Source organism: Capsicum annuum, unplaced genomic scaffold (genome assembly GCF_002878395.1).
Source record: "Capsicum annuum cultivar UCD-10X-F1 unplaced genomic scaffold, UCD10Xv1.1 ctg80636, whole genome shotgun sequence".
Classification (NCBI taxonomy): Eukaryota; Viridiplantae; Streptophyta; class Magnoliopsida; order Solanales; family Solanaceae; genus Capsicum; species Capsicum annuum.
The window spans coordinates 41,140-52,725 of record NW_025891294.1 but is presented as its reverse complement, the minus strand read 5'-3'; positions in this window follow the sequence as shown (position 1 = coordinate 52,725).

Sequence of the window (11,586 nt, the reverse complement as noted above, 5' to 3'; positions counted from 1 at the left end):
TTTGCAACTTTAAATTATTGCGATCGTGAAAGAAAGTATTGTGATTGCAATATCTAATTTTGATACCACAAATTGCAATCATAGGTCTAGGTCCATGTAATGCCCCGTACTCTTCGTAGAGCAAATTAACTCATAATGTATGAATAAGTGGCCTAAGACCTCAAAATTTGGCTAAGTTTTGAAAACTTAGTATCATATCTTGCCTCTAAACATTGATGATTTTATTCTGGACCATAAAAAGTTGGTTTCTAAGTTAATTCATGATTAGGGTTGTCTATAGTTCATTTTGGGTGAGTTTTTGATTTTTTAGATAATGTTTGAGTCATGTTTGGGTGGCCAAAATAGTGGACTAACGCGATATGGCCACGTTACATTGGGTACCACATAGGTAGCAACAACGCAATACATCACTTATCACATTAGGTTGAGCAACGTGGTGCGTCTCTAATCGCATCACTGGGCATGTTTTCATCTTAATAAATTTGGGTTCAGAAGGGTATTTCAGTCTTTTCCCCTCACTTTAACTCAGGATTTAGGTCCCAAAAGAGTATTTTTGCCTCATTTTTCATAATTTCCTCAAATTGAAATCATTCTCTCTCAAGAACACAAACCCTAGCCCTTTCAAGCTTCAAGATCAATCCTCAAGATATCCACCAAGAACTTCTAAGAATTCTTCAATTAAGGTATGTTAAATGTTTATCCATGGGCCCTTTTCACTCATGGAGTCCAAGGATCCAATTTCAAATTCAAAGTTATGATTTTTTACAAGTTATTGTGATTTTAACCATGAATCCCCATGAATTTTGATTCTATACCATGTTTACATAAAATTATTATTGATATTAATCCCCACATGTTTGAATGGTGTTGTTCGCTGAGTTAAACCTTAATTGGTAATTTAGTAGGGAAATCATGCTATTACAACAAGTCTTAAAGCTATTCCCATGCTTAGCTTAAACCATGAATTGCAAGTGTTTGATGAAATGCCTATAAGAATGTGTTTTGAATAAATGCTCATATATAATATCCTTAAAGTTTAATATGATCTTGCAATTATTGGTATTGAGTCTTGGGGGTTATGAATACCCAAAAACTTAGCTGTTTACTTAGTTTTCAATATTTTTTCATAATGGTTTTGGATATATTAGAGTATTATCAGTTCAGTCAGTACCTCATGTTAGTAACCTAAGTTCAATTCAGTAATTAGAGTCAGTTTAGTTGGGAGTGGGATTTAGCAATGAGCGAACCTAGGGATGGGAGCTCACCTGCCAGTTCAGGGTGTGATCCCTAGCAGCAATCCCTGTATTTTAGAACTACGTAGCTTGTGTAGGTTGAGATATTAACCTACTAATTAAGGGTTGACATAGCTAATGCAAGCACTGTTAATACAAGCATTACTAATACATTATATTTTGCATTATTCTTATACACTCTACCAAACGACCCCTTAATAGTATATGCATAATATCCTCGGTCATCGGCTGTTCAAAACTCTATCTATGAAGAATGCAACTATTGTGTCAAATTCGTAAACTGATCGAGTTAATAGAATTTAATGACTCAGGTCCAACAATCATGGATTTCACAATATGACTAGGTCTTGGGGATCATAATCAAGTATTAATATAGAATTTAATTCTAAGACAAGAATCATAACCTAATGACACCAAAGGACCGAGATATTAATGAATTTATCAATATCCATAAACCCTAAATTCTAAAAAAGGAATTATACTAGAGAATTGGGTTAACTGTGGGACTCAATGGGTGAAAGAAAACCGATTGATGAAATACCATATACCTAGAGATAAGAACACAGAAGAATTCCTTAGAGTTGGATGCTTGAGGATGATGAACCCTAATTGGTCTTAGGGAAAGGGAATCACCTCATTTTCTCTTTTAAAGTTAAGTATCGGGTAAAATTCTAAGTAATGAGAGCCTAGGGTCTTATTAACCCCAATAATAACCCTTTTAATACTAAAAAGGACATATATTTAATATTTAAAGAGTGTGAAAAGACTGATTTACCCCTTAAAATTTTGTAACAAGAAACTGAGGGGAGAAAAGTACGAGACTTTCCCACAATTGTTGGAACAACTAATGATCGTGGGTTGAGCTCATGGTTAGGATCTAGACAGAAATCTATGAACATGATCAGATGAGCCTTTGTACAGTTATGGGTTCTAACTACAGTCGTAACTTGGTTCATATGTTCATTGGTTACATCAAGGGCATCTGTGGGACTCACGATCGTGCTTGGGGGTCGTGGTTTTAGAACACGATCGTGGTTCTCTCTTATGGAATGAGGTTATAGTTTGACAACTTTCAAAAGTTGGGGTCATCCTGATCAGATGATACCATTGTACAATCATACAATGTAACCACGATCGTGGTTGGTCATGCGGTATCTTACTATAGAGCAGTGCTTTATTGAAAAGGCTATAACTTCCTACTTTGATTCGGATTAAGAAAAAACTCAATGTGTTGGAAAGGTAATACAAATATCTATAACTTCATGTGTCTGGGACTTAAAAATGCATCTGAATCTATAAGTCATACTCATTTAACGCTGATCACTACTTTAGGAATCGATTGATAAGGGAGGTTTTGGCTTGGTTAAGGGCTAGAGGGTTCTTGTGGCCTTTGTACATGGATGAATTCTCTCTTATATTGTTAAAACTTGATGATTCACCCTATATTTACTTAAAATTGGTTATAGTCTGGGCTTGGATTTTCTGGGGCATTACACATAAATACCATAATCTTAAGTAAAACTTCAAGAGACAATGAAATTTGCATCATAAAAAATAAATTTTAATGTGGATTTATGAACCCTAATAATAAACTTAAATTCATATAAACTAAGTAGTATTAGACATGAGTATGGAAGAGAATCACCATTGAAATCCTACATACCTGTGTATAGAGGAATCTTGGAGAAAATCTTGAGTTTGGAGCTTTAGAGCTTGGGAATTATAAAACCCTTTCTTGAGTTGTTGAGTTTTGAAAGAGAAAGGGATAAGGAATTTGGTATGATCTAAATGTTTTGTATGAATATATGATTATAATCAGGTTTGGAGAGGTTACATTTGGGTGAGAGTATGAGATTTCCCTTAACTTAATAGAGAAAAGTAGAGTTTTACGCCTAGGAAGTATCAAACATACCATATACCACATACCCCAACATGAAGGTGTGCCCTGTGCATTGCACCCCTATCATACATGATATCTAATGGCTCTACAACATGTTCTATGTATCATGGAGACCAAAGCAGAGGCTCCCATGGGTGGCGCATGATGCTGTTTCTCAATCCATGATGTCCTTTTATGACCCCATACTCAACCCAAACAATTTTTAACCTCCTTAAGTGTCAAACGACCTCATTTTATGACTCTAAACCCTTGTAGAACTACTATAGATATGTACAAACTTTGGAGATAATACATATGACAACTCAAAATAATATTTTGATGACTACATTTGAAGCCTCAAGACCTGCCCTACCTCAAAAAACATATAGCTATCTGCATCCACCAATGAACTGAGAACCCTGAGTGCATAGCATTTCTAAGGACCCCCTCTAGTACATTCGAGATTACCCCTTATACCCTATTGATCTTGCTAACTAATAAACCCATGCCAGTGGCATTCCCTAGAATATAACAACAACAACAACAAACCCAGTATATTCCCATATAGTGGGGTTTGGGGAGGGTATAGTGTACGCAGTCCATACCACTACCTCAAAAGAGGTAGAGAAGCTATTTATGATAGACCCCCGAATCAAGATAAAAGGTAGTATAAAGAAGCATCCAAAGCATAGAACATGATAAAATAACATAGGTACGACATCCATCAGAAAATTTTACATTGCCAAACAAAGGACATCGAAGTCTACCTAATTATTGACTACTACTTATCCACACCCTTAGCCTTCTATCCTAATGCTTTTTATCCATATCTTCCTATCTAGGGTCATGTCCTCAGTCAGCTGTAACTGCTCCATGTCACGTTTAATCACTTTTCTCCTATATTTCTTTGATCTACCTCTATCCTACTTGAAACTATCCAAAGGCAACCTCTCACACCTACAAATTGGGGCATTTGTGCCCTTCCTCATCACATGACCAAATCATCTCAACCTCACTTTCCATATTTTATCCTCCACTAACACCATTCCCACCTTATCCCGAATAATTTCATTCCTAACCCTGTCAGTCCTTGTGAATCCACACATCCAACATAATATTCTCATTTCTGCGACCTTTAATTTTTGGATATGAGAATTCTTAACCGGCCAACACTCCACTCCATACAACATAGCAGGTCGGACTGCAATTCTATAAAATTTTCCTTTCAGCTTGGGGGGCACCTTCTTATCGCATAAAATTCTTGAAGCGAGCCTCTATTTCATCCAACCTGCCCCAATATAGTGAGAGACATCCTCATCTATCTCCCTATTTCCCTGAATCATAGACTCAAGATACTTAAAACTCTCCCTTTTGCGAACTGCCTGAGAATCCAACTTCACTACCACCTCCCTCTCTTGCCTCAAGTCCCTAAACTTGCACTCCAAGTACTCTATTTGGTCCTACTCAATCTGAAATCTTTAGACTCCAGGGTTTGTCTCCAAACCTCCATCTTATCATTAACCCCTTATCACGACTCATCAAGCCAAACTATATCATCCATGAAAAGCATTAACCAAGACACCTCACCTTGTATATTCCATGTCAGCACATTCATCACCAAAGTAAATAAAAATGGACTAAGAGTTGATCCCTAATGCAACCCTGTCAAGATCGGGAAATACTCCGAATCTCTTCCCACTGTCCTTACCCAAGTTTTCGCTCCCTCATACATGTTTTTAATCGCTCTAATGTACGCTACTGGGACCCCTCTTACCTCTAAGCATTTCCAAATAACCTCCCTAGGGACCTTGTCATAGGCCTTTTCCAAGTCAATAAACACCATGTGAAGGTCCCTCTTCCTCCCTATGAGGCATATTCTAGAATAATGCATAAATACACCACACTTGTTGCAATCTCCTTAAATCATATCCTAGTAAGAAGATGACAATGGAAATCGCGAGGCTTGCTATCTATGTCGCTTGTGATGTATGACTCTATGACACTACCTATACATATGACCATAATCCCCATACCTATATCACCCTTTAATAGACAAGTTCTGATGCGATGAGCTTAAAGAACCAAACTAGCTGGTCTGACTTGAATACCCAAAAGGTACACCCTTAGAAGACTAACCTAATCCTTAGATGCTCTACTCGACATAACCTAAATAACCACCATCCAAATTATATAGTTCTTTCTTTATAGACTTACTAGGCTATGAGTGACGGTGACCTCTGTTTGGAATACCCCTAACTCTGAATAAAGTAGCACTAAACTTGCACTGAGGGTGGGGTATTTTGCTATAGCCTCCATACGTCTTGCGACATGCCCACTATATAGTCCTTGCATGATCAACAAACCAACAAAATATAGACTTATCTACAACTAAATACTATGATGCTTAATGGAGTAGTAGAATTAACTCTCTAACAAATCTCTACACTTTTTCATGCTCTAATGTCTTAACCATGGTAGCATGTTTAGATAAATCTTAAAACCTCATCTCATACTTTAAAACTGGCATAGAACCATGCTAATGATCAACAAACTCATTCATGACCTGAGGACTACTTAGAGTATTGGGTATTACTCCTGTTTGTGACATACCCTTTAATAAGCTTAGATCTTAACTATGTCACCTTAGAGAACAAGAATGGCCATGAATCCTGCCAAAGCCTGGGATGGCCTCGAACCCTGTGGATGATAATGTAGATCCCAGATATCTATATTAAGCTATGGTAATAACTATCTAGCCTAACCCTAGACTAAGGACCTGACAATAGGTGCAGGAGGCCCGTCCTTACCCAGTGATGACCTTATCCTACCCATATAAGAATGAGTGAAAGAACAGAAGATTTTAGGATTTGATAAAAATAAGGACATATAGTAAAGAGTCAAAGATAAAGTTTTCCCTAAAATTGACCTATAGCCTCTCAAAGAAAGGATACAAATATGACTGTGCCAATCCATGAGACTCTATTTGACACTTGTTCCTATACCAATGATATCGGTGAACCTATGCTCTAATATAAATCTATCATGACCTGAAATCGAGTCGTGACGACACCTATAATAATCTATCATATTGGTAATGAAAACCCCAAGCTATATACAGAAGTAATAGCCAAAAGATAATAAAATGGAGTAGAAATAAGAACAATGGACCACTATGTATAGATACAAACAAAACAGGTATAAAAATATACAAAATAGGCCCCATTGAAACAAGGAAGACACAATATACAACAAAAACCAACCTTGGACCTAGTTTCACCGATATAGGAGGTACTAAGAACCAGAGTAGGTGTTAATTTGATACACATCTATCCAATATATACAAAAATATAGACAATAAAATAGGAAGGAGATGTGTGTGTATATAAATGCCAAGAGCACACCCCATGTCTGATCAACCAGTCTACAAATGAATAAGATCAAGAACAATCACCCAAGCTATGATTTATACAAGAAAAAGATGTAGAAGTGCAACATAAGTACCAAAAAAGGGGGTTCTCAATAGGTATCCTAGGCTGACATACCTAAGAAGCTAATATATATAAGTGACATGAAAAGAGCTATTTACAAGTAAATTCTAGTAGTCTAACGGGACAAGGATCAAACTAGAAATAATAATAGTAGTATGAACAAAATACACATATGATTGGAAACTATAGGGTAATATGGGATGATGCAATGTAGCATGTAGACATTATCGAAAAGTAAATATGATGAAAATAATTTCAGATTATCTCTCTAAACATCTACAATGCAGTATATGTCAAATGTAGAAAAGTAAATTAAAACCCAAACATATACCTCATGCCATAAAAAAATGCCCCTCTGGCTCACTCATAACTCTAGCAAAAATAAAGTAAGGTAAATAGAGAAATCGATCAGAAAAATCCATTGGCCAGAATACAAAGGTGGTATACTACTTCCTTAAACTAGAATAACCACAAATAGAAATGATATAAATCCTTATAAATCCCAAAATCTACATTAAATATAGTACATTTTCATCTTTAAAATCCTTCAACTAGTAGAGGGTTGTATTATTCTATTACTTTTTTAAAACTCAAAAATCAATGTTTTCCTCTAAATTGTACCACAATCCATGTATATGCATGCATGTGTGTATTCATGCCAACTCAGGAATCAATATATATGTATATATATAGGTATAGATAAAATAGGGCAAATCACCCTCCAAACAAAGTAGCACTTAAATGGGGTCCATCCAATGTAGTTCCATAGCCTCATGCCTACATTTCCACATTATGATAAGAAATTATGAAAAATAAATATATTTTAAAGGTTAACTAATTTATAAACTCCATTTTACCATGAAGTCCTAATAATATTAGAAATTTTTCTCACGTTAACTGATTGATGAACTCCATTCCACTATTTCTACCATAAAGTTCAAATCAGTACTAATAATATTTTAAATTCAAATATAAAGATCAAGTAAATATTCTGTTCAAAAGTTCCTCAAATAGGCTAATAATATTAGAAATAGCGGAATTAATGTAAAACTACCTTTTAAAGACCCTATCTCATATGCTATTTATAAAACATACCATCTCATAGAGCTAAGTCTAAAAGAAAGTATACTACAACCTATCTCAAAGCCAAGTAGTAGTCTCTGACCAACAAAGAGCTACTTTTCCCCTCTGTTTGACCTTAAAAAGCTGCAAAGCTATCAAACAATAGACTATATGTAAATATAAAATGAATGATACCTATATCACAGTTACAAAATTTGGTTAGAAATCAGGTCAAAAATTGACCATCAAGATCCATCGATGGTTAAATAAATTAAACCTATAATTACCTTTCCCATAAGGTCAGGAACCCATGCCTAGAAGTTTGGCAAAAAAAAATAAATTTGACCTTGACTGGTCCATAAACTTCACTTTAATGGTGGATTTAACAAGGGTTTACAAACTAAAGGTTAACTGATTGATGAACTCCATTTCACTAAAGGTTAAATGATTGATGAACTCCATTCCACTATTTCTAATATTATTAGTCTTCATGTATTTAGTACAATTGTCACTGTCTTATGCAGTTTTGTCATCTAGTGTAACAAACTATGGAGGTGAGCTTGTACTTTTCAGGACACCTGGACTAATCAAGTTTCTACCCTAATCATTATTCCACTATAAAAGGAAATGAATTCTTCTCAACTGCATAGTTTTTGTAATATAATTATTCAAAGAGAGAAATCAGTGAATACTTAAATATTGCTTAAGTTCAAATCTTTGTATGTTAAAACAATGTGTGTTCTTGAGTCAAGTCTTGGTCTATAATTTAATTACTCATACTATAAGAGTAATGCATTTTATTTGTGTTTTTGAGATCAATACTGGTTAGAGTTAATGAATATTGAGGTGTGTTCTTGGCAGAGTTGTCAAGCTAGGTTTGTAATAGAGTTATTACAAACTGGTGGAGCCTAGAGTTAGGTTCATCAATGTAATTAAGAGTTTGATTATAGTGGATTGATGAGTGCTTTTAAGGTTAAGCCGTGTTTTTTCCTCCCTTGAGCAAGAAAGTTTACACATTAAATCTCTGTGTTCTTTAGTTTTCAACAAAGTTTTAGTTTTTTGGTGCTTTACTATTTGATTGCTTGTGACTGACTCTAAGGGACCTGGATCCTCATAGCGTGGTGCAACCCCCCACGTTTAATCAATTGGTATCAGCGAAAGGGCACTCTATAAGGTTTATATATAGAGTTTGTTGTTGAAAATGGCTGAACTATCTAACCTGGAAGAAGGGCAATCTACTACTAGACCACCTCCATTTAATGGGTAGTACTATAAGTGGTCCAAAACTAGGATGTATGACTTTATTATGGATAATGACAGTGAACTAATGGATATAATACTTGATGGTCCTTATGTGCTTGTTATAGAAGTCAAAGAAGGATACATAACTAGGATGGTCGTTAAAAATAGGCGAGAGTTTGATGATAAAGATAAAAAGAAGGTTGAGAAGAATTACAAGGCAAAGAAGTTGCTTGTCTATGGTATAGGACTTGATGAATCTATCAAGACCTTTTCTTGTGAAAATACTAAGGAGATCTAGGATTGCTTGAGGACTATTCATGAAGGCAATAGATATTTAAAGGATTCTAAAGTTGATATGCTAACTACTTATCATGAAACCTTCACCATGAAGAAGGAGAGAAAATTCAAGAAATGCATATAAGATTCACTTCTATCACAAATGAGCTACACTGCTTAGGAGAAGTGATTCCTTTGTAAAAGTAATTGAGAAAAATTCTAGGTCTTCTTGCTAAGTCGTGGGAAAGTAAAATGGATGCTATTACTAAGGTAAGAAACCTAAAGAATCTCAATATGGATGAACTCATTGGTAATCTAAAGACTCATAAGATTAAGAAGAAGCAAGGAAAAGAGAAGAAAAAAGCAAAAAGGGAAAAATCTCTGGCACTAAAGGCTTCAAAATCTAATTCAAGTGAAGAAGACACTGATATTGCCTATTTGGCAAAAAGAATTATTAGAGATATGAAGAAAAGAGGTCAGTTTCAAAGGAGAGGAAGCAACAATAAAAATAGTGGCAATGTTTAAGTTTGTAATAAATATGGGAGTCCTGAGCACTTTATTAAGGAATGTCCAATGAACAAATATCAAGAATATCTCAAGACTGGAGGTGACAAAGGAAAGAATAGGGACTAGATCTCTGTAAAATCAAGAAAACGGCTGCACCTAATTATGCAGTGAAGTAGGCCTTAGCAGTGTGGTAAGATTCCTCTAGTAAATTTGATAAAGCTTTAAAAGCAGAAGACGTGTCTATATTGGATGTAGAGGAGTGTGAAGTTACCTATGATTCCTTGTTTACTATTATGGAAAACACTGAAGATGAATAAGAAAATGAGGTAACTCTCTCTGACATTCAGGAAAACTTAGATAACTACTTTGCTAGAAAGACAACAAAGCTAGCCAATGTGTTGATTGATTTTGTGTGTAAACTAACTATTGAGAAAATGATCTAGAAGAGAAAGTAGATAATCAGGAGCTTGAACAATTTTCTTTAACTCTCCAGATATCTAAAACTTAGGAACAAGTTACTAAGTTGAAATATAAAAATCTGAGTCTAGTAAGTCAATTGGAGAAAGTAAATGATTCTAATAGTAAAGGAAAGAAAGAATCCTCAAGTCTTTAAATTGATCTTTAAGATAAGTTGAAGGATTATAAAAAGAATCTTATGACTGCAATCCACAAGAATGAAGGGTTAGAAAGGTACCTGGTTTATTAAAGAGAAGAACTCAACAAATCTCTACAATGGACCACATCCTCACAAACCCTTTTTAACTTAACTGGTCAAGGTGTCAATACTGGCAAAGGTCTTGGATATCAGTATAAAATACAATCACTTGGGTCTCAAAGTAAGGTTTTTTAGGATGTTAGAAACAAGGTCCATAAACCATTATGCACTTACTATGGAAGAGATGGTTATATAAAGAAAACTATCAAAGTTGGATGAGAGCTAGAATGAACAACATTAGATTTATCCAGTAGGAGAATACCTATCCTAAGGTTTCCAAACCATTGAAGAATATAAAGAATCTCTCATTGGCTTGACGAGCCAAGGAAGATTTAATCACACCCTTGTCTTCCTACTAGGAACTCAAACGAGTTCCCAAATCAAACAAATGACTTTGTTTGTATTAGGGAGAAAGGGATTGTAGTCAGAACTATTGTATTGATAATGGATGTTCAAAATATATGACTGGAAATTCCAACTGTATTCTCTCTCTCAAGACACTTCAAGATGGAGGTGTCTCATTTGGAAAAGGTAATAATTTTAAATTCTGATCTGATGGAAGCACTACATCAATCTTGAAGTCTGGGATAGTTATTCTCAAAACCAAGATGATCAAAAATATATATGTGGCTGATTTGGAGTATCTAGCTAATGGGGAACTAACTTTCTCAAGTGTTCAAAGGGAAGATTCTGATTTATTCCATAGAAGGCTGGGACATGTAAGTTTCTCTTTGTTGAACAAGTTGATTTCGAAGGACCTGGTTCATGGCATGCCAAAGCTGAAATTTCAGACAACTAGGTCTATAATTCATGTGTTAAGGGAAAATTAACTAGGTCTTCCTTTAAGCTGAAGAAGCAGGTGAGTACTTTTAGACCCCTTGAGATACTGCATATGAATCTATGTAGACCTATTAAAGTCAAAACTAGTAGATTAAAGAAGTATGTGCTTGTGATTGTGGATAACTACTCAAGATTCACCTGGACAATGTTCTTGAGAACACAAGATGAAACCTATGAAGTTTTGGTTATTTTTGCCAAGCAAATTCAAATGAAGATGAACTGTAAGATTACTTAATTTAGATCTTATCATGGAACTAATTTTGAGAACTCCCTAGTTACAGGATTCTGTTATGAAAATGGAATCAGTCATAACTTCTCTTCCCC